General features: G+C 45.1%; 1 protein-coding gene and 1 pseudogene across 1 annotated transcript in view; both read right to left on the bottom strand.

The window, feature by feature from the left end:
- Window positions 1-1,177: 1,177 nt before the first annotated feature.
- LOC116972164 lies at window positions 1,178-11,748 on the bottom strand (annotated as a pseudogene).
- Window positions 10,292-27,827, bottom strand: part of LOC116972158 (actin, non-muscle 6.2-like) — a 31,294-nt gene continuing 13,758 nt past the window's right edge. The window contains exons 5-6 of the mRNA XM_033019549.1: window positions 18,541-18,549; window positions 10,292-10,303 (exon numbers count right to left, since the gene is read on the bottom strand). The gene's annotated coding sequence lies outside the window, so the exon portion shown is untranslated. The remainder of the gene's footprint in view (window positions 10,304-18,540; window positions 18,550-27,827) is intronic.

Genomic DNA, 27,827 nt, shown 5'->3' with positions numbered 1-27,827 from the left:
AACCAATCAAAATGCCCGGATGGTGAAGGAGATTGCCTACGGTTGCCCTCCACTGCCTGTAACTAAATAGCGACCCAACTACGAGTTTAAAAGAACCATGCCGACCAAATCCAACACGCTGAAAATTTTTCCGCGACCTAGCTGAGGCCGCGAGTATTCGGGAACTTCTCTCGATCATGAAGGAGAGTTCCAGTGACCCCATAGGACCTCCTAGGACCATGTGTCGACCATGCTGCGAGTTTGAGTCATGGATAAACTCGCCTGAACTTGCGTATTAGGTCGCCGCAGTGGGACAGCCCCTTTACAGGGTATAGAATAGACCCTGGTGAGAGCCTCATCTATAGTCGAAGAGGGAACCCCCATTCCCTGAGGGATCTAGGAACACCTCATCCTGGGTGCAGGTGCGGAGTAGATGGAAGAATTGGGGGATACGGGATAGAGCAGGGTGGGAAGAAGTGTAGTCCAGATAGCCGTGGGAGTCAATGGGTTTATAGTAGATGTCGGTCAGTAGTCTGTCGCCTGCGATGGAGAAAGTGAGGTCTAGAAACGGTAGGGAGATGTCGGAAATGGTTCAGGTGAATTTGAGTGCCGGATGGAAGTTCATGGTGAAATGGATGGTCAGTGAGTTCTGCATGGGTGTGGGAGGTAGCACCAATGCAGTTATCGATGTAGCGGAGGTAGAATTCAGGGATAGGGCCACGGTACGCCTCGAACAAGATTGTTCAATGTACCCTACAAAGAGGCAGGCATAGCTGGGGCCCATGTGTGTGCCCATAGCTAGGCCTTGGATTTGGAAGAAATGGGAGGAGTCACACGAAAAGTTGGTGAGGGTAAGGACCAGCTCCACTAGGTGGAGGAGAGTATCAGTAGAAACTGAGGGCTTTAAGACTGTCCATGATTTTGGGGATCGCGGACTGGGAGAAAGGCTTTCAAAGCATACGATGGGATATAGATCAGCTACAAAAAGAGGCAGTGAAATGGCGGATGGAGTCTAATGTGAGCAAGTGTGAGGTGTTGCACATTGGGAGGTCAAATATGAGGAGAAAATATCAAATTAATGCCATAACCCTTAACAGCATTGATGTTCAGACGGATCTTGGGTTCCAAGTCCATAATTCCCTGAATGTGCAACACAAGTCAAAGTGGTAAAGAAAGCATATGGTTTGCTTGCCTTCATAGGTCAGGTCATTGAGAGTCAGGTCCCATGGATCCCAGCAGATTCCATCCCAATGAAGGTGGGTTGGAAGAGGGTTTCTGGACACCTGAAACGCTCATTGCCGATGGTGAAGACTTGACCATCAGAAAGCTCGTAGCTTTTCTCCAAGGATGAGGAGGAGCTGGCTGTCTGCATTTCAGATTCAAAATATAGGGCCACATGGGAGAGCTTCTCTTTGATGTCACAGAATCTCCCTCTCGGCCGTGGTTGTGAAGGAGTACCCACGCTCGGTCAGGATCTTCATCAGGTAGTCAGTGAGATCCCGGCCAGCCAGGTCCAGACGCAGGATGGCGTGTGGCAAGGCGTAGCCTTCGTAGATGGGCACAGTGTGACTCACACCATCCCCAGAGTCCATCACAATGCCAGTGGTGCGGCCAGAGGCATACAAGGACAGCACAGCTTGAATGGCAATGTACATGGCTGGGGTGTTGAAGGTCTCAAACATGATCTGGGTCATCTTCTCCCGGTTGGCTTTGGGATTGAGTGGAGCCTCTGTGAGGAGGACAGGGTGCTCCTCTGGGGCCACTCGCAGCTCATTGTAGAAGGTGTGGTGCCAGATCTTCTCCATGTCATCCCAGTTGGTCACAATCCCGTGTTCAATTGGGTATTTCAGGGTCAGGATGCCCCTCTTGCTCTGGGCTTCATCCCCAACGTAGCTGTCTTTCTGACCCATTCCCACCATCACACCCTGGAGTGGAGAAATTGGATGAATTTACAATGAAGAATCAGGTAAGCATGTTTTTTAAAGACCAGATGACCTTGTGCTCCCACTCCCATTGCCCTTGCATAGCAACAGTTAGTAAACCAAACCTGCTACATTTGTGATGAGTGCCTGAATCATGCTGCCGGGGGTGGTGGTGGAGGCAGATACGACAGTGACGTTGAAGAGACATGGAATCATAGGGACTAGAGGGATATGGATCACATGCAGGCTCATAAAGGATTGGTCTTGGCATCACATTCGGCACAGACATTATGGGCCGAAGGACCTGTTCTTGTGCTGTTCTGTTTAATGTTCTATGTACAGTGAAAAACTTTATTTTGCTTGCGATCTAAACATATCAGATATACTATACATAAATACAATCAAGTGCATCTCAAGTACAATAGATAGAGCAAAGGGGAAGAGAGAGTGCAGTATATAATTCTCAGCATTGCTGTGCATCAGTTTTATAGGCAATGAATGTCTACAATGGGTTAGAGGTGAATTGGGCATTACCATAGATTGTGGAAGGGTCATTCAGAAACCTGATAACAGTGGGGGAAAAGCTGTAGATATATACGTGCGACTAAGATGGTGTAGCCATTCCAGAAACCTGGTTAACATTGGCAACTTAACGTTCCAGGGTACAGATGCTTCGGGAGAGATAGAGGTGGGGTTAAAAGAGAAGGAGATGTTGCTTTATTGATTGAGGATGTCACTGCAGTGGTCGGAGATGACATTACTGATTTTTTTTCCATTGAGGCTACACATGTGGAGCTGAGGAACAAAAAAAGGAATGATCACATTGTTGGATCATACAGGCCCCCAAATAGTCAACAGGAATTAGAAGAGCAAATATGCCAGGAGATTGTAGGCAGCTGCAGGACTACTAAGGTTGCTATAATAAGGGATTTTAACTTTCCCAATATTGACTGTGAATGTCACAGTGGAAATAGTTTAGATGGAGCAGAATTTGTCAATGTGTTCAGGAAAGTTTGCTCAGGCAATATGTGGAGGCCCCTAAATGGGAGAGGGAGATGCTTGATCTTCTCTTAGGGAATTGGGAGGGACAAATGGATGAAGCATTCGTGAATGAGCCTTTTGGATCAGTGACCATTGTTCTGTGAGGTTTAAGATAGTTATGGCAGCATGGAGTAAATGAGGTGCTTGAGGAGTATAAAGAATGTAAAAAGAATCTTAAGAAAGAAATTAGCAAGGCTAAAAGAAGATATGAGGTTGCTTTGGCAAGTAAGGTGAAAGTAAATCCAAAGGGTTTCTACAGCTATATTAATAGCAAAAGGATAATGAAGGATAAAATTGGTCCATTAGAGAGTCAGAGTGGACAGCTATCTGCAGAGTCAAAAGAGATGGGGGAGATATTGAACAATTTCTTTTCTTCGGTATTCTCCAAGGAGAAGGATATTGAATTATGTGAGGTAAGGGAAACAAGTAGAGTAGCTATGGAAACTATGAGGATCAAAGAAGAGGAAGTACTGACACTTTAAAAAAATGCAAAAGTGGATAAGTCTCCATGTCCTGACAGGATATTCCCGAGGACATTGAGGGAAGTTAGTGTAGAAATAGCAGGGGCTATGACAGAAATATTTCAAATGTCATTAGAAATGGGAATGGTGCCGGAGGATTGCCGTACTGCGCATGTTGTTCCATTGTTTAAAAAGGGTTCTAAGAGTAAACCTAGCAATTATAGACCTGTTAGTTTGACGTCAGTGGTGGGCAAATTAATGGAAAGGATACTTAGAGATAATATATACAATCATCTGGAAAAACAGGGTCTGATTAGGAACAGTCAACATGGATTTGTGCCTGGAAGGTCATGTTTGACTAATCTTCTTGAATTTTTTGAAGAGGTTACTAGGGAAATTGATGAGGGTAAAGCGGTGGATGTTGTCTATATGGACTTCAGTAAGGCCTTTGACAAGGTTCCACATGGAAGGTTGGTTAAGAAGGTTCAATTGTTGGGTATTAATAGTGGAGTAGCAAGATGGATTCAACAGTGGCTGATTGGGAGATACCAGAGAGTAATGGTGGATAACTGTTTGTCAGGTTGGAGGTCGGTGACTAGTGGGGTGCCACAGGGATCTGTGTTGGGTTCACTGTTGTTTGTCATATACATCAATGATCTGGATGATGATGTGGTAAATTGGATTAGAAAGTATGCAGATGATACTAAGATAGGTGGTGTTGTGGATAATGAAGTAGATTTTCAAAGTCTGCAGAGAGATTTAGGCCATGTGGAAGAGTGGGCTGAAAGATGGCAGATGGAGTTTAATGCTGATAAATGTGAGGTGCTACATCTTGGCAGGACAAATCAAAATAGGACGTACATGGTAAATGGTAGCAAATTGAGGAATGCAGTTGAACAGAGGGATCTAGGAATAATTGTGCATAGTTCCCTGAAGGTGGAATCTCATATAGATAGGGTGGTAAAGAAAGCTTTTGGTGTGCTGGCCTTTATAAATCAGAGCATTGAGTATAGAAGTTGGGATGTAATGTTAAAATTGTACAAGGCATTGGTGAAGCCAATTCTGGAGTATGGTGTACAATTTTAGTTGCATAATTATAGGAAGGATGTCAACAAAATAGAGAGAGTACAGAGGAGATTTACTAGAATGTTGCCTGGGTTTCAGCACCTAAGTTACAGAGAAAGGTTGAACAAGATAGGTCTTTATTCTTTGGAGCGCAGAAGGTTAAGGGGGGACTTGATAGAGGTCTTTAAAATGATGAGAGGGATAGACAGAGTTGACGTGGATAAGCTTTTTCCATTGAGAGTAGGGAAGATTCAAACAAGAGGACATGATTTGAGAATTAAGGGACAGAAGTTTAGGGGTAACATGAAGGGGACTTCTTTACTCAGAGAGTGGTAGCTGTGTGGAATGAGCTTCCAGTGGAAGTGGTGGAGGCAGGTTCGATTTTATCATTTAAAATAAATTGGATAGGTATATGGACGGGAAAGGAATGGAGGGTTATGGTCTGAGTGCAGGTAGATGGGACTAGGGGAAAATAAGTGTTTGGCTTGGACTAGAAGGGCCGAGATGGCCTGTTTCCATGCTGTAATTGTTATATGGTAATAATTATATGGATAGAGGCAGGGCTGGCCCACGTCACAATTCTGAATTTGGCAAGGCCAACTTTGAAGGGTATTGGACAGGGACTCGTTTAAGTTGAGGAAGAGGATTTTTTGGAATGTATGCGGGATAGTTATCTAAATCAACATTTAGTGGAACCAACGAGAGAGCAGGCTATTTTAGACTGGGTATTGAGTAATGAGGAAGGGTTAGTTAGCAGTCTTGTTGTACGTGCCCCCTTGGGCAAGAGTGACCATAATATGGTTGAGTTCTTCATTAGGATGGAGAGTGACATTGTTAATTCAGAAACAATGGTTCTGATCTTAAAGAAAGGTAACTTTGAGGGTATGAGACGTGAATTGGCCAAGATTGACTGGCAATTAATTCTAAAAGGGTTGACGGTGGATATGCAATGGAAGACATTTAAAGACTGCATGGATGAACTACAAAAATTGTTCATCCCAGTTTGGCAAAAGAATAAATCAGGGAAGGTAGTGCATCCGTGGATAACAAGGGAAATCAGGGATAGTATCAAAGCGAAGGATGATGCGTACAAATTAGCCAGAAAAAGCAGCATACCGGAGGACTGGGAGAAATTCAGAGACCAGCAGAGGAGGACAAAGGGCTTAATTAGGAAAGGAAAAATAGATTATGAAAGAAAACTGGCAGGGAACATAAAAACTGACTGCAAAAGTTTTTATAGATATGTGAAAAGAAAGAGATTAGTTAAAACAAATGTAGGTCCCTTGCAGTCAGAAACAGGTGAGTTGACCATGGGGAACAAGGATATGGCGGACCAATTGAATAACTACTTTGGTTCCGTCTTCACTAAGGAAGACATAAATAATCTGCCGGAAATAGCAGGGGACCGCGGGTCAAAGGAGTTGGAGGAATTGAGTGAAATCCAGGTTAGCCGGGAAGTGGTGTTGGGTAAATTAAATGGATTAAAGGCCGATAAATCCCCAGGGCCAGATAGGCTGCATCCCAGAGTACTTAAGGAAGTAGCTCCAGAAATAGTGGATGCATTAGTAATAATCTTTCAAAACTCTTTAGATTCTGGAGTAGTTCCTGAGGATTGGCGGGTAGCAAACGTAACCCCACTTTTTAAGAAGGGAGGGAGAGAGAAAACGGGGAATTACAGACCAGTTAGTCTAACATCGGTAGTGGGGAAACTGCTAGAGTCAGTTATTAAAGATGGGATAGCAGCACATTTGGAAAGTGGTGAAATCATTGGACAAAGTCAGCATGGATTTACAAAAGGTAAATCATGTCTGACGAATCTTATAGAATTTTTCGAGGATGTAACTAGTAGCGTGGATAGGGGAGAACCAGTGGATGTGGTGTATCTGGACTTCCAGAAGGCTTTCGACAAGGTCCCACATAAGAGATTAGCTTACAAACTTAAAGCACACGGCATTGGGGGTTCAGTATTGATGTGGATAGAGAACTGGCTGGCAAACAGGAAGCAAAGAGTAGGAGTAAACGGGTCCTTTTCACAATGGCAGGCAGTGACTAGTGGGGTACCGCAAGGCTCAGTGCTGGGACCCCAGCTATTTACAATATATATTAATGATCTGGATGAGGGAATTGAAGGCAATATCTCCAAGTTTGCGGATGACACTAAGCTGGGGGGCAGTGTTAGCTGTGAGGAGGATGCTAGGAGTGCAAGGTGACTTGGATAGGCTGGGTGAGTGGGCAAATGTTTGGCAGATGCAGTATAATGTGGATAAATGTGAGGTTATCCATTTTGGTGGCAAAAACAGGAAAGCAGACTATTATTTAAATGGTGGCCGACTAGGAAAAGGGGAGATGCAGCGAGACCTGGGTGTCATGGTACACCAGTCATTGAAAGTGGGCATGCAGGTGCAGCAGGCAGTGAAGAAAGCGAATGGTATGTCAGCTTTCATAGCAAAAGGATTTGAGTATAGGAGCAGGGAGGTTCTACTGCAGTTGTACAGGGTCTTGGTGAGACCACACCTGGAGTATTGCGTACAGTTTTGGTCTCCAAATCTGAGGAAGGACATTATTGCCATAGAGGGAGTGCAGAGAAGGTTCACCAGACTGATTCCTGGGATGTCAGGACTGTCTTATGAAGAAAGACTGGATGGACTTGGTTTATACTCTCTAGAATTTAGGAGATTGAGAGGGGATCTTATAGAAACTTACAAAATTCTTAAGGGGTTGGACAGGCTAGATGCAGGAAGATTGCTCCCGATGTTGGGGAAGTCCAGGACAAGGGGTCACAGCTTAAGGATAAGGGGGAAATCCTTTAAAACCGAGATGAGAAGAACTTTTTTCACACAGAGAGTGGTGAATCTCTGGAACTCCCTGCCACAGAGGGTAGTCGAGGCCAGTTCATTGGCTATATTTAAGAGGGAGTTAGATGTGGCCCTTGTGGCTAAGGGGATCAGAGGGTATGGAGAGAAGGCAGGTACAGGATACTGAGTTGGATGATAAGCCATGATCATATTGAATGGCGGTGCAGGCTCGAAGGGCCGAATGGCCTACTCCTGCACCTAATTTCTATGTTTCTATGTTTCTAAGTTGATTGGAGAAAGTTATTTGAAGGAAAAGGAAAGCTGGAAAGCAGGATGTTTGAAAAAATGTGCAGGTGCGGAGTTAACAACAGGAATCTCAGCACTTGTGCAAGACCAAACCATTCACTGTCAAATACCTGGGATTTCTGTTGAAGCCCATGGCAGGTATCAACTCGCAGTCTCATTCCTTTCAGAGTTTCAAAATCGTTGCGATGCAGGAAGGGAAGTGCCCAGCATGAATTAGAGACAGCAGGGAGAATAATAAGTGCAAGGCAGGCTCAATGGGAGTGGCAGAGAAGAAAAACAGACAAGTTTGGGCACAGTGGTTGCTGCAGCAGAGATGAATTAGCACAAAGCATGGAACGTGCTGGCGAGAGCAGGAACAGGGAGATATGGGACCTGAACGTGTGGCTGAGGAACTGGTGCACGGGGCAGGGATTTAGATTCTTAGATCACTGGGATCTGTTTTGGGGTAAGGGGGAACTGTACAAAAGGGACGGATTGCATCTTAACAGGTGTGGGACCAGCATTCTGGCAGGCAGGTTTGCCACTGCTACACGGGTGGTTTTAAACTGAATAAGGGGGGTGGGGTGTCGAATGGGCTAGTGGAGGATGGAGTTAAAGGGAAAGGGTTTCTTAAATGTGTGAGCGTAGAGACAGAGGGGTGTAAAATGAGGGTAGAAGCAATAGGTAGCAAGGTGAAAAGTAAAAGTGGCAGGCCGGAAAATCCAGGGCAAAAATCAAAAAGGGCCACTTTTCAACAAAATTGTATAAGGGGTAAGTGTGTTGTAAAAACAAGCCTGAAGGCTTTGTGTCTCAATGCAAGGAGCATTCGTAATAAGGTGGATGAGTTGAATGTGCAGATAGCTATTAATGACTATGATATAGTTGGGATCACGGAGACATGGCTCCAGGGTGACCAAGGCTGGGAGCTGAACATCCAGGGATATTCAATATTCAGGAGGGATAGAGAGAAAGGAAAAGGAGGTGGGGTAGCGTTGCTGATTAGAGAGGAGATTAACGCAATGGAAAGGAAGGACATTAGTTTGCAGGATGTGGAATCGGTATGGGTAGAGCTGCGAAACACTAAGGGGCAGAAAACGCTGGTGGGTGTTGTGTACAGGCTACCTAACAGTAGTAGTGAAGTTGGAGATGGTATCAAACAGGAAATTAGAAATGCGTGCGACAAAGGCAAAACCGTTATAATGGGTGACTTCAATCTACATATAGATTGGGTGAATCAAATTGGCAGGGGTGCTGAGGAAGAGGATTTTTTGGAATGTATGCGGGATAGTTATCTAAATCAACATGTAGAGGAACCAACGAGAGAGCAGGCTATTTTAGACTGGGTATTGAGTAATGAGGAAGGGTTAGTTAGCAGTCTTGTTGTACGTGCCCCCTTGGGCAAGAGTGACCATAATATGGTTGAGTTCTTCATTAGGATGGAGAGTGACATTGTTAATTCAGAAACAATGGTTCTGAACTTAAAGAAAGGTAACTTTGAGGGTATGAGACGTGAATTGGCCAAGATTGACTAGCAATTAATTCTAAAAGGGTTGACGGTGGATATGCAATGGAAGACATTTAAAGACTGCATGGATGAACTACAAAAATTGTTCATCCCAGTTTGGCAAAATAATAAATCAGGGAAGGTAGTGCATCCGTGGATAACAAGGGAAATCAGGGATAGTATCAAAGCGAAGGATGATGCGTACAAATTAGCCAGAAAAAGCAGCATACCGGAGGACTGGGAGAAATTCAGAGACCAGCAGAGGAGGACAAAGGGCTTAATTAGGAAAGGAAAAATAGATTATGAAAGAAAACTGGCAGGGAACATAAAAACTGACTACAAAAGTTTTTATAGATATGTGAAAAGAAAGAGATTAGTGAAAACAAATGTAGGTCCCTTGCAGTCAGAAACAGGTGAGTTGATCATGGGGAACAAGGATATGGCGGACCAATTGAATAACTACTTTGGTTCTGTCTTCACTAAGGAAGACATAAATAATCTGCCGGAAATAGCAGGGGACCGCGGGTCAAAGGAGTTGGAGGAATTGAGTGAAATCCAGGTTAGCCGGGAAGTGGTGTTGGGTAAATTAAATGGATTAAAGGCCGATAAATCCCCAGGGCCAGATAGGCTGCATCCCAGAGTACTTAAGGAAGTAGCTCCAGAAATAGTGGATGCATTAGTAATAATCTTTCAAAACTCTTTAGATTCTGGAGTAGTTCCTGAGGATTGGCGGGTAGCAAACGTAACCCCACTTTTTAAGAAGGGAGGGAGAGAGAAAACGGGGAATTACAGACCAGTTAGTCTAACATCGGTAGTGGGGAAACTGCTAGAGTCAGTTATTAAAGATGGGATAGCAGCACATTTGGAAAGTGGTGAAATCATTGGACAAAGTCAGCATGGATTTACAAAAGGTAAATCATGTCTGACGAATCTTATAGAATTTTTCGAGGATGTAACTAGTAGCGTGGATAGGGGAGAACCAGTGGATGTGGTGTATCTGGACTTCCAGAAGGCTTTCGACAAGGTCCCACATAAGAGATTAGCTTACAAACTTAAAGCACACGGCATTGGGGGTTCAGTATTGATGTGGATAGAGAACTGGCTGGCAAACAGGAAGCAAAGAGTAGGAGTAAACGGGTCCTTTTCACAATGGCAGGCAGTGACTAGTGGGGTACCGCAAGGCTCAGTGCTGGGACCCCAGCTATTTACAATATATATTAATGATCTGGATGAGGGAATTGAAGGCAATATCTCCAAGTTTGCGGATGACACTAAGCTGGGGGACAGTGTTAGCTGTGAGGAGGATGCTAGGAGACTGCAAGGTGACTTGGATAGGCTGGGTGAGTGGGCAAATGTTTGGCAGATGCAGTATAATGTGGATAAATGTGAGGTTATCCATTTTGGTGGCAAAAACAGGAAAGCAGACTATTATCTAAATGGTGGCCGACTAGGAAGGGAGATGCAGCGAGACCTGGGTGTCATGGTACACCAGTCATTGAAAGTGGGCATGCAGGTGCAGCAGGCAGTGAAGAAAGCGAATGGTATGTTAGCTTTCATAGCAAAAGGATTTGAGTATAGGAGCAGGGAGGTTCTACTGCAGTTGTACAGGGTCTTGGTGAGACCACACCTGGAGTATTGCGTACAGTTTTGGTCTCCAAATCTGAGGAAGGACATTATTGCCATAGGGAGTGCAGAGAAGGTTCACCAGACTGATTCCTGGGATGTCAGGACTGTCTTATGAAGAAAGACTGGATAGACTTGGTTTATACTCTCTAGAATTTAGGAGATTGAGAGGGGATCTTATAGAAACTTACAAAATTCTTAAGGGGTTGGACAGGCTAGATGCAGGAAGATTGCTCCCGATGTTGGGGAAGTCCAGGACAAGGGGTCACAGCTTAAGGATAAGGGGGAAATCCTTTAAAACCGAGATGAGAAGAACTTTTTTCACACAGAGAGTGGTGAATCTCTGGAACTCCCTGCCACAGAGGGTAGTCGAGGCCAGTTCATTGGCTATATTTAAGAGGGAGTTAGATGTGGCCCTTGTGGCTAAGGGGATCAGAGAGTATGGAGAGAAGACAGGTACGGGATACTGAGTTGGATGATCAGCCATGATCATATTGAATGGCGGTGCAGGCTCGAAGGGCCGAATGGCCTACTCCTGCACCTAATTTCTATGTTTCTATGTTTCTATCTTCCAGTAAGAGAAGGCAGGACTCAGGTGTGCAAAAAATTGCTGGGGAAACTCAGCGGGTGCAGCAGCATCTATGGAGCGAAGGAAATAGGCGACGTTTCGGGCCGAAACCCTTCTGCAGAAAGACTCAGGTGTGGTCAGGTTTCCCTCCAGCCTCCCTGAACGCGACCAGTTCAACTCTCCAGAGACTCTGATCTCCAACTTCCACAAGCAGGAGAGAAAGGGGATACTGACTCAGATGACAGCACACACTGATTGGCACATACACAGCACAAACATCAAGAGATCGGCTGCAACTGAGCAGAACAAACCAGGAAATGAGGAAGGAGGGCGTCCAGCAGAAAACAGCCGGAGGACTCAACTGGTGTCGAGGCTGCTCCACGATGGAGGGGAACACAGCTCTGGGGGCGTCATCCCCTGCAAAGCCAGCCTTGCACATCCCGGAGCAATTGTCCACCAACAGTGTGGCAATCTCATCATCTTCAGACATGGGTTACAGTGAGTGGGGAGTGACTGAAATGGAAAGAAAACCCATTAACACAAACTCAGAGTACAGACACAAACCATGTCAGCGCAATTCAAATTAAGCCTCATTTGTTTGTGTAAATTCCTAATTAGAGATTCCGACTAAACCTGTTGCTCAAGAGTTAGCCCAGAACCATTGCTTGCATATTAAGCCACAATCACTGCCAGTCACAGAGAGCTGACTCAATTCCATTCCTTCTGCAAGAGACAAACTCTGCTGACCCAACCCTTCTCTGTACTACCTTAGGACTGCCAGCCAATGAGGATCAGCAGGATTCAGTTCGGTTCAGTTTCGTTTATTGTCATGTGTGCCGAGGTGCAGAGAAAAGCTTTAATCCGTGCCAACCAGTCAGCAGAAAGACAATACACGAGGGCCATCAACCAGGGCTGCACCGGGAATGTCAGTCATTTATTAGTTCTTTTATCCAACAGCAACTCTCTGACTAACACATTTTTCCACTTTCCATTCTGATTTTAATGATAATGCCTGTTCCAAAACTACTATTCAATTTAACTATGGAAGTGTATGCCTATCTTTCTCTCGTTCATTCTTTCTTTCTCTCTATCTCTCTCCCTCCACTTTCCTCCAACTGTTTCTCTCCACCTGAGGCCCTATCCCAGGCTATGCCGCCATTGGTCAGATTCCAGCTTCGTCCCGTTCTGCGGCTGGAATTTGACAAAGCCACCAGTCTGAACATTGCATTCACATTCCACTGCAGTACACACTGCTCATTGCAGATACGCACGCACTGGTTCCTCCTCACTGCCTGCACATGCTCACTGCACACTGAACACCCTAACGGCACACACAGCCTCTGCTCACAGAGCCTTTTGTAGATTAAATGCGCTCAGCTCTTCCTCGATGTGTATCAAATTTATTTTGTGGTGTGAATAATAATTTGGCTGGAGATTGAGAATGTCTGGAGGAGTTGATCCTCAATACTCCCGGCCAAACATGGCTGCAAATCCACTGAGGACAGGATTGCTCCTGACTCTTTCTCTTCCTGTTATCTATTTCATTGTTCGCCTCCACTCGCAAACAGTGACCGGGTGACAGAGATTGATCTCATTCACCGCTTTCATCTCCGATTATCTTGTCTGTTGCCTTCTGTCCTTTGTTGTTTCTCATGCACACTAAAGATCCTATAGCAAAGCAAGATAGATCACAACGAAAAAGACGTAGTACGGTTGTGGGCAGATTCATGGGTAATTTTAGGCCCCATATCCGTAACCGGCTCCGTCTCCGCACCAAAGATCCCATAACGGAGCAAAGATAACTAGTGCGGAGACAGAAGCCAGTTACGGAAACATCCTCATGAAAATAAAAGTTAATTGGTAAAAATCTTCTCCTCATTTTCAGAAATGTAATATATTAACACAAAGTGTTACCCGCAATGTTGATTACACTGCGAGTTGGGTCGGGTCGGGTCTGGTTACTGAAATGAATGAAAAAAAGGCCCACGTTCCGTTCCGTTGCATACTACACGTCAGCCCATTGCATTTAGCAGGAGTGATCTATCTTGCTCCGCTGTAGGACCTTTGATGCACACTGTCAGCTCCATCAGATTGGCACTCCCAGCATGTCTGTCCACACTACACATTGAACCAGGGTCTAGATTTAGGTTTATTATTGTCACGTATACAGAGGTACAGTTGAAGCATTGTTTTGCATGCTAACCAAACAGATCAGATAATACCGTACATAAATACAATCAATTCAAACTCAAGTACATCAGGTAGAGCAAAGGGGAAGAAACAGAGTGCAGAATATAGTTCTCAGCAATGTAGTACATCAGTTCCAGAGATAAAGTCCAATGTCCGCAGTGGTGTAGAGGAGTATTGGACTGTATCCTAGCTTATGGAAGGGTCTTTCAGAAGCCTAAATACAGAGGGGAAGAGGCTGTTCCTGAGTTTGGTGGCGCGTACTTTCAAGCTTCAGAACCTTCTGCTGGACGGCAGCAGGGAGAGGGAGAAATAACCAGGGTGGGACAAAGTCTTTGATTATGTTGGCTGTTTTTCCAAGACTGGGAGAAATGTCGATGTAGTCAATGGTGGGAAGCTTGCTCTATGTGATGGACTGGGTTACATCTACAACTCTGCAATTTCTTAAGGTCTTGGGCTGAACTGTTCCCAAACCGAGCTGTGATGCAACCAAACAGTTTGCTTTCTGTGGTGCATTTGTAGAAATGTGTAAGAGTCATTGGAGACCTACTGAATTTCCTCAGTTACATAAAGAAGTAGAGGCATTCGATTAAAATGAAGTGCTTTGAGAGGTTGGTTATAGTGCATATGAAGGTGGCAGCACAAGTAGATAGAGTGGTTAAGAAGGCATATGGTATCGACTGACGTCTATTACAAACCCACTGACTCCCACAACTATCTTGACTACATGTGTAGGAAGGAACTGCAGATGCTGGTTTAAACCAAAGATAGACACAAAAAGCTGGAGTAACTCAGCGGGACAGGCAGCATCTCTGGAGAGAAGGAATGGGTGACGGTTCGGGTCGAGACCCTTCTTCAGACTGGTTAGGGATAAGGGAAATGAGAGATTTAGACGATGATGTGGAGAGATAAAGAACAACGAATAAAAGATATGCAAAAAAGTAACAATGATGAAGGTAACACGCCATTGTTATCTGTCTGTAGGGTGCAAACGAGGTTAGTGTGACGTGGATGGGGCAGGGATAGATCTGTTTCCTTTATCTTGACTACACTTCTTCCCACCTTGCTTTCTGCAAAGACTCTATCCCCTAGTCCCAGTTCCTCTGTCTACACCGCATCTGCACCTGAGATGAGGTGTTCCATACCAGGACATCCGAGATGTCCTCATTCTTTAGGGAATGGGGGTTCCCCTCTCCCATCATAGATGAGGCCCTGACTCATGTCTCCTCGGTACCCGCAGTTCCGCCCTTGTTCCCCTTCCCCTAGTCGCAACAGAGACAGAGTCCGCCTAGTCCTTATATTTCACCCCATCAACCGTCGCATACAACCCATAATCCTCCATAATGTTTGCCACCTCGAACAGAATCCCAACACTAATCACATCTTCCCATCTCCACCCCTTGCCGCCTTCCACAGAGACTATTTCTCCACAACTCCTTGGTTAACTCATCCCTTCCCACCCAAATTACCCCTTCTCCAAGTACCTTCCCCTGCAACCACAGAAAATGCAACACCTGTCCCTATACCTCCTCCCTCGACTCTGTCCAGGGACCTCAACAGTCCGTTGAGGTTAGGCAGAGGTTCACTTGCACCTCCTGCAACCTCATCTACTGTATCCGTTGTTCAAGATGTGGACTCTAATACATCGGTGAGACCAAATGTAGACTGGGCGATCGTGTCGCTGAACACCTTTGCTCAGTCCATCTGAACCTCAAGATTCAAGATTCAGGAGAGTTTATTGTCATGTGTCCCTGATAGGACAATGAAATTCTTGCTTTGCTTCAGCACAACAGAACATAGTAGGCATGACCACAGAACAGATCAGTGTGTCCATATACCATTATAGAAATATATACACACATGAATAAATAAACTGAAAAAGTGCAAATTAACAGATAATGGGCTATTAATGTTCAGAGTTTTGTCCGAGCCAAGTTTAATAGCCTGATGGCTGCGGGGAAGTAGCTATTCCTGAACCTGGTCGTTGCAGTCTTCAGGCTTCTGTACCTTCTACCTGAAGGTAGCGGGGAGATGAGTGTGTGGCCAGGATGGCGTGGGTCCTTGATGATACTGCCAGCCTTTTTGAGGTAGCGACTGCGATAGATCCCCTCGATGGAAGGAAGGTCAGAGCCGATGATGGACTGGACAGTGTTTACTACTTTTTGTAGTCTTTTTCGCTCCAAGGCGCTCAAGTTGCCGAACCAAGCCACGATGCAACCAGTCAGCATGCTCTCTACTGTGCACCCATAGAAGTTAGAGAGAGTCCTCCTTGACAAACTGACTCTCCGTAATCTTCTCAGGAAGTAGAGGCGCTGTAGGGGGCACCGTCCAGTTGGGTATGGCTGCCCTGCCTGCAGCTGTCCATCTTTTTGCTTCTTTTTTTATTTTTAGTATGTTAAATAGTGTTTTGTTTTGAAGGACTAGACTTTTTAGGTGGGGGATGGGTGGGGGGGAAGAGGGAAACTGATTTTCCCAGTCCCTACCTGGGCGGAGAGGCGGCTTTCCTCCGAGCAGCATCTTCGACCCGTCCTCGCGGCCTACCATCGGGTCTGGAGCGGCGGTTCCTGAGGGGACCGGCCAGAACCACGGCGTCGGCGGTGGCACAGCACTGGAGCGCTATCGCGGAGCGGAGTGGGCGATGCCTTGCCCGGGTCGCCTCGCTGGAGCGTGTGATGGGTCCGCTGATGGAACATCACAGAGCTGCGAGACTGTGGAGCGGCCAGCCGCGGGCGGTGGCGCTGACCTTAAACATCGCGTAGCCTGGGATCTTTCGCCGAGATCGCCAGTGGTGGAGCTCCGTCCAGCTTCGGAAGCCACGATCTCCAGTAAGGAAGCGGCCGTTCTATGTATCCCAAGTCGCTGAGAGGGTTCTCCCGACGCCAGACCACCATCACCCGGCGAGAAGGGCCTGAAACATCGGGCCCCGTAGCGGCGACTGCGGAGGTCTCAATAGGCCCGACTATGAGTGGACAAGGGGATGGGGACTGGACATTGTGCCTTCCCTCAGTGGGAACCATTGTGGGGGAATGCTTTTATGTTTTATATTAAATTTCTTTATAATATTATGTTGTATTCTTATTAATGTGCTGCAATGGCAACTCGAATTTCACTACATCAACTGGTGTATGTGACAATAAATGAAACTTTGAACCTTTGAACCAACCTGATCTCCCAGTTGCTAAACATTTTAATTCCTCTTCCCATTCCCACACTGACCTTTCTGAATTAGGCCTCCTCCATTGTCAGATTGAGGCTAAATGCAAATTGGAGAAACAGCATCTCATATTTCACTTGGGCAGCTTACAGCCCAGTGGTATGAATATTGATTTCTCTCACTTCTGGTAGCCCCAGCATTCTCTCTCTCTCTATCCCTCCCTCACCCAAGTTGCACCGGCTTCTCATTTTCACCCAACAAACAGCTGACAGTGGCCTTTTTCGTTTATCATTGTTACTTTATTGCATATCTTTCATTCATTGTACTTTATCTCTCTACATCTCTCGTTTCCTTTTCCCATAACTTTCAGTCTGAAGATGGGTCTCGACCCAAAACATCACCCATTCATTCTCTCCAGAGATGCTGCCTGCCCTGCTGAGTTACTCCAGCTTTTTGTGTCTATCTTAATAATAATATTGGTCAAATAATAATATTGACCACCACTGCTATGCCAATGACACTCAAATCTATGTAGCGCTATCACCAAATGGCTATCGCCCCATAGATCTGCTGTGCCAGTGCATTGAGCAAGTCAAAGACTGGATGTGCCAAAATTTCCTCCAACTAAATAAGGACAAAACGGAGATAATTGTTTTTGGTGCTAAAAAAGAAAGGCTTAAAGTAACCCAACACCTTCACTCTCTGTCCCTGAAAACTTCAAACAAAGCCAGAAATCTTGGGGTTATTATGGATTCATTTACATTTCAACAGTCACATCAAATCAGTAACAAAATCGGCCTACTATCACCTCAAAAACGTAGTAAGATTAAGAGGACTCATGTCAGCTCAAGACTTAGAAAAACTTGTACATGCCTTTATTACTAGTAGGCTAGATTATTGTAACGGTCTCCTTGCAGGTCTTCCGAAAAAAATTGTCAGGCAGCTACAGCTTGTTCGGAACGCTGTTGCTAGAGTTCTAACAAAGACCAAAAGATTTGAACACATTACACAAATTCTTAAATCCTTACATTGGCTCCCTGTATGTCAGAGAATTGATTTCAAAATCCTGCTGCTCACCTATAAATTGGGAGTGGCGGCGCCTAACGGCAGCGGCTCGACTACAGTCGTCTGTCTTTTTTTATTTTTGTCTTGTTAAATGTATGTCTTTGAGTCAGTTTTTATTTAAACATTTTAGATGTGTATATGTGGGGGGTGGTGGGGGGGGGCTGTGGGGGAAACCGTTAATCCCTTCCCTGTGCGGGGACCCGACTATTCCCTGTCGGGTCTCGGATGTCGTTGGGCCTAACATCGTGGAGCCGGCGGCGACCTCCGGCCGGGACTAACCTGAGGGCTCCAGTTGCAGAGCCTGCGGAACTGACATCGCGGAGCTGGCCAACTTCGGAGCGGGAAGAGCTGTGGTGGCGTGCGGCTGCGACCCGACTTTTGGAGTTCGGAGGCACCGGCCGCAGACCCGGTGGACGGGAACATCGGGAGCTCGCAGGTCCCTGGTGGGAGACCGCTTTTCCGAGCTCCGCAATGGCGACTTCTCCCGCTGGAATAGCGAGTTTGAAGGACATGGAGCCGGGGCCTAACATCGCCCGGCGTGGCTTAAACGGCCTCAGGACTTACCATCGCCCGCCGGGGGCTTTAACATCGGAGCCCCAGTTCGCCTCGACACTGCAGTTGGACTGCTGGACCACGGGAGAAGGAACAAAGGGAAGAGATAAAGACTTTGCCTTCCATCACAGTGAGGAGATGTTGGAGACTCACTGTGATGGATGTTTATGTAAACTATGTTAAGTTTGGGTCTTGGATTGTGTTTGTAATGTAAAAAAACTGTAAAAATTGAATTTCGTTCAAACCCAGGTTTGAATGACAATAAATAGCATTCTATTCTATTCTATTCTAAACCACTACATGGTTGAGGGCCAAAGTATATTACTGACATGCTTCCACTATATAAGCCTTCTGAAACCAATCTGTTAGTGATTCCCAGAGTAAATACAAAACATGGGAAAGCAGGATTTAGTTACTATGCAACAAATAGCTGGAATAAACTTCCTGAAGATTTAAGACTTGCCTCAACTTTGACCACTTTTAAAACAAGACTGAAAACTTTTGTTTACTTTAGCTTTCAGCTAAATCTTAACTACATTGCACTTTTAACTTTTGCACTTTTTATAATGCATTTTTAATTTTGCTTTTGTTTTCTTTTAATTCTTCTATTTTATTTCATTTTATTATTTCATTTTATGGTATGACATGTTTTTATGTGAAGCACTTTGAGTCTGCCTCGTGTATGAAATGTGCTATATAAATAAAGTTGCCTTGCCTTGCCTATCTTAGACATATGGTGTGCTTGCCTTCATTGCTAGGGCCATTGAATATAAGAATCAGGAAGTCATGAAGCAGCTCCAGGGGACTTAGGTTAGACCACGTTTAGAATATTGTATGCAGTCCTTGTTGCCCCATTACAGGAAAGATGTGGAGGATTTGGAGAGGGTGCAATAGAAGCTACCAGAATGCTGCCTGGATTAGAGGATTTCAGCTGCAGGGAGAGGTTGGATAAACTTGAGTTTTTTCTCTGGAACATCGGAGGTTGAGGGCAGACTTGATAATAGTATATACATTTATGAGAGGCATAGATAGGGTAGACAGTCAGAACCTTTTCCCCAGGATGGAAATGCCCAACATTAGAAGACATAGCTATAAGTTGAGAGGGATAAAGTTTAGTGGAGATGTAAGGTTTTTTTACACAGAAAGTGGTGGGAGTCTGGAATGCAGTGCCAGAGGTGATGGTGGAGGCAGATATGACGGCTGTGTTTAAGAGGCTTTTAGATAGGCACATGGAAGTGCAGGGAATAGAGGGATATGCATCATTTACAGGCAGATAGTAACTTTGCATCATTTTCGGCATAAACATTGTGGGCCGCAGGGCCTGTCCCTGTGCTGTACTGTTCTATGCTAGATTTAGTTTAGTTTAGTTTAGAAATACAGACCCTTCAGCCCACTGAGTCCGCACCGACCAGCGATCTCCACATACTAACACTATCCTACACACACTAGAGACAATTTGCATGTATACCAAGCCAATTAACCTACAAACCTGTACATCTTTGGAGTGTGGGAGGAAACCGAAGATCTTGGAGAAAACCCAAGCAGGTCACGGGGAGAACCTACAAACTCTGTACAGACAGGCACCCATAGTTAGGATCGAACCCGGGTCTCTGGCGCTGTATGGCAGAAGCTCTACCATATAGCTATAGGTTTATTATTGTCATGTGTACTGATATACTGTGAAAAGCTGTGTTTTGCATGCTATCCAAACAGATCAGATATACCACACATAGATACAATCCGTTCAAACTCAAGTACAATAAAACAAAGGGAAAGGTACAGAGTGAAAATTATAGTCCCAGCATTGTCGTGCATTGTGGCAGATGAAATGTGCAGGAAAGAACTGCAGATAGAAACATAGAAACATAGAAAATAGAAACATAGAAAATAGGTGCAGGAGTAGGCTATTCGGCCCTTCGACCACCATTCAATATGATCATGGCTGATCATCAAACTCAGTATCCTGTACCTGCCTTCTCTCCATACCCCCTGATCCCTTTAGCCACAAGGGCCACATCGAACTCCCTCTTAAATATAGCCAATGAATTGGCCTCAACTACCTTCTGTGGCAGAGAATAGTAAGATTAAACGAGAACTTACCAGTTCGAAGTTTGATCATTAGTTTATGAGGAGTACGTTGAGGGAATACGTGAAGAACCCCACCAGGACGCATGCGTGTCATTCTTCAAAGCAGCGGTGTGAAATCACAGATAACTGTAATGACTAAACATAGTAAGATTAGAGAAGAAGATACCAGTTGAGTATATGATCAAGGGTGGGAGCGGAGGGCACGTATTCCCTCAACGTACTCCTCATAAAATAATGATCAAACTTCGAACTGGTAAGTTCTCATTTAATCTTACTATTTTACTTCGGAGTCACGTGAGTGACTACGTGAAGATTTTAAAGCTCTGTGATTCCATGCCGTGTAAACGAGTCCATGCATCACATCTGCCTTGATTATGGGGAGAATAGTGTTAACATTATTAGACATCAATACGATATTGAAAAACAACGATAAATTTATTAACACCAAATTATAGCCCCTATTTATGGGGTAAAATTATATTACAGAACTTAAAATTGTTTCTGCAAATGTTCCAGGTTCAATTACTGGTTTGTTATAAAATCGTTGGAAAGTTTTCTCCGTTGACCATCCTGCTGTCTTGAGGATTTGGTCCATAGGAACATCCAACTTCATAGCTGCCGATGTAGCTGCAGCCCTGGTGGAGTGAGATTTAAAAATGTTAGTGTCTACTCCAGCCTTTATTAGGACCTGTTTTAATAATAATAACTTAATAACTTTATTTATAGAGCACTTTAAAAACAACCACTGTTGCAACAAAGTGCTGTACATGACTAATCATGAACAAAAAATTATTACAAGACAATAAAAACATTGAAAAAGAGAGTAAAAACAATAAAAAACATTAAAAACACTAAAACAGGAGCAAAGTCTCATGCAGGGTCAAAAGCCAAGGAATAGAAAAGGGTTTTAAGACTGGTTTTGAAGATGGACAGTGAGGGGGCCTGTCTGATGTGCAACGGCAGAGTGTTCCATAATGTCGGAGCAGCAACAGAGAAGGCTCTATCCCCTCTGAGCTTTCGCTTAGACCTCGGTACCTCCAGGAGCAGCTGATCAGCTGACCTGAGGCACCGGGCAGGAGCGTAGGGATGAAGCAGCTCAGAGAGGTAAGGCGGGGCGAGACCATTTAATGATTTAAAAACAAATAAAAGAATCTTAAAATGAACTCGAAAGTACACCGGCAGCCAGTGGAGGGAGGCCAGAATTGGCGTTATGTGCTCCCTCTTTCGAGTTCCAGTTAAAAGGCGAGCAGCAGCATTCTGAACCAACTGGAGACGAGCCAGGGAAGATCGAGTAACTCCAAAATAGAGTGCGTTACAGTAATCCAGCCTAGACGTGATAAAGGCATGGATTACTGTTTCAAAATGCTGCCGCTCAAGAATGGGCTTCACCTTTGCCAGCTGCCTTAAATGAAAGAAGCTGGACTTAACTACCGCGCCTATTTGATGATCTAATTTAAAATCACTGTCCATCTTAAAACCCAAGTTCAAAACTGTTGGCTTCACATACAGTGCCAGGGGACCCAAGTCAACAGGGGGAGGTTCACGGCAGCCATTGGGACCAAACACTATCACCTCTGTCTTCTTTTCATTAAAACCTAAAAAGTTTAGGGCCATCCAGGATTTAATGTCATCAAGACATAACAGAAGTGATTTGACAGAGAAAGCATCTTCCTTCCTCAGCGGCATATATAGTTGGCTATCATCAGCATAACAATGAAAAGAGATGCCATGCTTTCTAAGAATGGAACCCAGAGGAAGTAAGTACAGTGAGAAAAGCAGGGGCCCTAAAATTGAGCCCTGTGGAACCCCATATGACAGAGGAGCGGAGGAGGATTCAAAACCAGCAAGGCTTACATACATAGTTCTGTCTGCCATCTCGAGATGGTCTGGACTGTCACTTTTTTGTGTGGCTGTTTGTAGCTGATTAAAAGTGCCATTTCTTTGCCTCTGATGATCTTAGTATACTCCATATATAATAGCAAGTGTGTTACAAACAAAGACGATCATCTGTCGGGTAGGCCCTGAATTCTATTTTTAGGCCTGCTGACCCCTGTCTGTTCTGTTTGACTAATTCATTGATGTGAAAAGTTAAATTTCCAGATGAAGTAGTCATGTTGTCCAGCCTTAGTTTCTGTAGTGACTGGACCCTTTGTGCCGTGACCAAGGCCATCAGCATGACTGTTTTCATAGTCAGTTTCTGTAGGGACAGAGCTGTAGCTGGAGACCAATTTCTTAACATGGTCAGTACAATGCTCACATCCCATATTTGGGAGTACCTGGTTCTTGGGGGATTAACATTAAAAATGCCCCTCATGAGTTTAGTTACCAGGAGGTGTGTCCCAACAGAATGCCGCTCTGTTCCTTGCCAAAGGTATGTTGACAGAGCACTTCTGGCGCAGTTGATGGCACTATAACTGAGGGCCTCATCGTAATGGAGGCTTGCCAGGAATTCCAGAACAGACGGCATGTTCATAGATCTGTGGGTGATGTTATTGTTGTGACAGTACATTTCCCATTTTTTGATGTACACCAAGTACTGTTTTTTGGTGGCATGTCTGTGGGCCGCTGAAATAATATCCACTATTCGGTCCGTCAGTCCCAGGTGTAGTAGAGGTGCTTTCAAACTCTACAAAGTAATAGGTTTATATAATTATGACATGGGTGACTTTCCCTTGTTACGGGATGAACCAGTAAATTAGGTCTATGATGGATGGTGATGCATGGTTCTAATACCATGTCGAGTATCACCGGGAACCATGGTTGAGTAGGCCAATCGGGTACTATCAAAATACCAGACGCAGAGTCTTGCTGTATTTTCCTTAATACCCGACTGATGAAGCAGAAAGGAGGGAATGCATAAATAAACAATTTCCTCCAATGCAGCGAAAATGCATCTGTTGCCACTGCCCCAGGGTCTGGTTCCCATGAAACATAGTTCGATAACTGGTGATTGAGCCTGGATGCGAATAGATCGATATCTGGTGTTCCATACCATGCTGTAATTTCAGCAAATACTTTTTTATCCAACATCCATTCGGTGTTTTCATTGAATTTGCGTGACCTGGTGTCTGCCACTAAATTTAGTTTACCTGGTAAGTAGGTAGCTGATATCCAAATATTTCTCTGGATACACCATTGCCAAATTGTGTTGGCCAGATTGTCACATGATGTCGATTTGTTTCCACCCATATGGTTGATATATGCTACCACGGTGGTGTTGTCAATTTGTAGTCTAACATGCTGGTGATATAACCCAGAACAATATGACTTAAGGCCATGGAATGCACCAAACATTTCCAGGTAGTTTATGCCCAGTGTTTGTAATAATGATGCCTCCTGTGCATTCCATCTCCCTCCACAGCTGGAGATGGAATTGGTAGCACCCCAACCAAGTGCACTGGCATCAGTTTGTAGTACCATAGACGGGTTGCTGATAATGATTGGATTGGAACAATGCCCGATGTTATCTTTCCACCATTTTAGTTCCATTATGGCCTCTGTTGGTAGCTTCATTGGTCTGTCAAAATGACCACCATTAATTTTGAGTGCTCGTATTTTAGCCCTCTGTAAATTTTGATAATGTAAAGGTCCGAATTGTGTGGCTGGAAACGCAGCCACTATTTTGCCAATTATTCTTGCTACCAGTCTGATGGATGGTTTACTGATGTCAATGATTTTGCTGCAAGCCTCTAATAAGGCTGTAACCTTTTCTTTCGGCAAAGTCACTGACATGTGAACTGAGTTAATGGTGAACCCCAGATAATCCATTGTGGTTGAAGGCGTTAATTTAGATTTAACTGGATGGATGATAAACCCCAGTTTTTCAAATAATTGTTTTGTGGCTGTTACCGTTTGTTTAGCCAATTCCAAAGTTTTGCCCACAATAAGTATGTCATCTAGATATGCCATTACCATGTGTTTTTGTTTCCGCAGAAACGCTAGGGCTGGTTTCAAAATTTTAGTGAACAGCCTGGGGGCTGATGTTAGCCCATTAGGTAGTGCCCTGTACTGTCAGTGCTGACCCATCCAGTTGAATTTTAAATAACATCTGTGGTCACCTCTTATGGGTACTGTATAGTAAGCATCTTTTAAATCGATGCTTGCCATGTAGTAACCTTTGGAAATCAATTGCTTAGCAGTAACAAAGGTTTCCATCTTGAAATGAATATATTGTGCGAAAGTATTCAAATTAGTCAAATCTATGATGATGCGGCAACCACCATCTTTCTTGTTTTTGATAAAGATATTGGACACGAATTCCTGTGATTCGTGTTGGGTTTTCTCAATTACTCCTTTTTTATAAAGCCGCTGTAGTTTAGCGTGTGCTTTTGATTTTTCTTTGCCTGTAAGCACGAACATTCGGTTCGGTACATGCTGAACTGGAGGGTTATGTTTTTGTATAAATTCTATGGTATATCCCTGGATACTGCTTAAAATATAAGTGTCGGTAGTTAACATTCCATGCATCCAGATAGAAGTGTAATCTCCCACCAACCTCCATGCTCCCTTCAATTCGTAAGGAACCAGACCCACCTACCTCCATGGTTACCAGTGGTAGGTTTATTACTTTTTCGGTATCCTCCGTGGACGTTGAGGTGCCGGTGTCTGAGTCTGTAGTTGGGTTGGTGTTGGGGGTTTGCGCATTTTCCAGGAAGGCCGGTCTGGGCCATGGCCTAAAAAAGACCGATGTTGAGTGTACCTGGCCTTCGAGCTTTCACCAGTTTGTCTTGTCCGACTGGTGGGTGCGTAGGGGTGCTGTTTCTGGCCGAAGTAGTTTTTAGACGTTGCTTTAATGAGCCCCAGGGTTTTAGCCTCTTCGTCAAGTTCTTTGACCTGTTTGGATAAGTCACCTCCAAATAGTAATATTGGTGGTTTGGAGGTTCCGGGTTTGCACAGGCCTGCAAATTTGGGGTCTAAAGCCGGTTGGATGGCACTCTTCCAAAATAAAGCCAGTGCATCCTGCTGATCTTGTGTCATGTCTTTTTCGTTTATTGTGCGGGCGAAAGCCGTAATTCCCGCTGTTAGGACTTTCAGAACTTTTTGTAGTTTCAAGTCCCTGGCTCTGATTGATGCTCCGACATGTTTCCAAATACACTGGTTGACACTGGGAACATTCAGTGATTTGCAGTTCCCTGGTGGTAAGTGTCTTGCTGTGGTGTCCAATAATGCCTGTCCTTGTAGCTGATTGAATGACATGTAGTCGATACTTGCAGCTATTTTAGGTTCCAGGTTTTGGCCAGTTTGGTCAGTTTGAATGAACTGGGACACCATATCCAATAGGTTTTTGTTTTCTTGCACCCCATGCACACTAGGAGTATGTTCTGCACACCCCTCTTCAGGGTCAGCCCAGAATTGACCCCTCGTACTCCCCTCTGATGAGGGAGAAGCACTGTGCAGCCCTACAAGAGATACTGCTGTAGGACTTACTAGCTGCCCACTGTGACTAGTCTCCATCTCCCGGAGCCTGTCACTTTGGAGCATTTGCTCCATCAGCCGCTCCAACCGGCTCCAATGCTCTCGGGCACTGGCCGCTCGCGGCTGCTCCTGTTCCTCAAGCCGCTCCAACTGGCTCCAATGCTCTCGGGCACTGGCCGCTCGCGGCTGCTCCTCAAGCCGCTCCAACCGGCCCCAATGCTCACAGGCACTGGCCGCTCGCGGCTGTTCAAAGTCGGACTCATCGGGGTCAATGACTCTGTCAGTTTTTTGCTTCGCTTTACCGTCCGGCCGCGGTGTTGATTTGGCCGGTGCGGGGGCGAAGTCGGGCACAGCTGTTCCCATTACGGGAGATTGGTGTGCTGTTGGCCGCTGCTGGCTGCCCGCAACTCCGCGGTTCTCCCCCGCCAGCTTTTTCGCAACCTTCTTGTTTTTCTTGGATCATTCCATGCCTCCACCTGTGATAATAGTAAGTGGAAAGAACGCAGAGTCTCCTTACCTGCTGTTCCCGGCTTTTAAATTCTGCCGCTAAGGGGAACCCCTGCTGTGACTCGTTGCAATGCGTGTAGCGATATGACACGCATGCGTCCTGGCGGGGTTCTTCACGTAGTCACTCACGTGACTCCGAAGTAAAATTCCAGAGATTCACCACTCTCTGTGTGAAAAATGTTTTCCTCATCTCGGTCCTAAAAGATTTCCCCCTTATCCTTAAACTGTGACCCCTTGTTCTGGGCTTCCCCAACATCGGGAACAATCTTTCTGCATCTAGCCTGCCCAACCCCTTAAGAATTTTGTAAGTTTCTATAAGATCCCCCCTCAATCTTCCAAATTCTAGCGAGTACAAGCCGAGTCTATCCTGATTTACACTGAAGATGGACACAAAATGCTGGAGTAACTCAGCAGGACAGGCAGCATCTCTGGATAGAAGGAATGGGTGACGTTTCGGGTCGAGGCCCTTCTTCAGACTTAAAGTCCAATGTCCTCAATGGGGTAGAGGTGAATCGGACAGTACCCTCATTTATGGCAGAACTGTGAGAGCCTGATAACAGGAGGGGTGGGGCGCAGAATAAGCTGTTCCTGCGTCCGGTGATGCACGCTTTCAAACTTATGCCGGATGGGAGCGGGGAGAAGATGGAATGACCAGGGTGGGACAAGTCTTTGAGTATGTTGGCTGTTTTTCCGAGGCAGTATGAAATGTAGATGGAATCAATTGAGGAGCAGGTTCTCAGCTAGTGACTCTTCTTCAGTTTGGAAGGGCTTGCAAGAAATCACAAGCTATAAGAGGAAAGCTCCCCGCTCTTTGGACAATCGTCAGCTGACCAACGACCTGAATTCAGTATTCAGTATTTACTTTAATGTCATTTTAACTGAGTACTTACACCACCGACAGAGGGGTTCTGAACCCCTCTGTCGGAGAAAAATTGTTTCTCAATCAGTTCCCGTCAGTGCAGTTAATAAAAACAGAATACATACTGCTTTAAAATTTAAATTAACATATCTAAAATAGGCCTAAAAATTGAACTAAAACCAGACATTCAGACCGAACAGTGGCTTTGCTTTGACAGGTATGGGCGAATACCTGCTGTCAAAGTATGGGCGAGGTTAGATGTGTTGGTGTATGATGTATGGGGAGGGGACACTGTCCGTTAACCAGTCTTATTGCCTGTGGAAAGAAGCTGTGTACCATCCTGCTGGTTCTGCAGCTGATGCTCCTGTACCTCTTCCCAGATGGCAGAATGGAGAAGATGTGGTGTGATGGGTCATATGGGGTCCTTAATAATGGAGATGGCTCTGCGGATGCTCCGCTTCTGATAGATCTCCAACAGGAAAGGGAGTGGAGCACCAATGATCCTACTGGCTGTCTGAATGAGTTCTACTGCAGGTTTGACAATCAGAAACGTAACCCTGGTACCCCCTCCCCCCCTCCCCAACAAACACAGCCTGATCCCAGTCTTCTACACCCACTCCTCCCCAATCACCACTTCACACCTAAAAGCAAGACTCCAGTCTGAAAAGACTGGATACTTTAACACCCCAACCAACACTTCACACCCACTCACAGCTGGACCTCAGTCTGCAAAGACTGGACCCTTCTACATCCACTC

This window comes from Amblyraja radiata, chromosome 4, assembly GCF_010909765.2.
Source record: "Amblyraja radiata isolate CabotCenter1 chromosome 4, sAmbRad1.1.pri, whole genome shotgun sequence".
Taxonomy (NCBI): domain Eukaryota; kingdom Metazoa; phylum Chordata; class Chondrichthyes; order Rajiformes; family Rajidae; genus Amblyraja; species Amblyraja radiata.
This window is presented reverse-complemented; position numbering and strand designations above follow the sequence as displayed.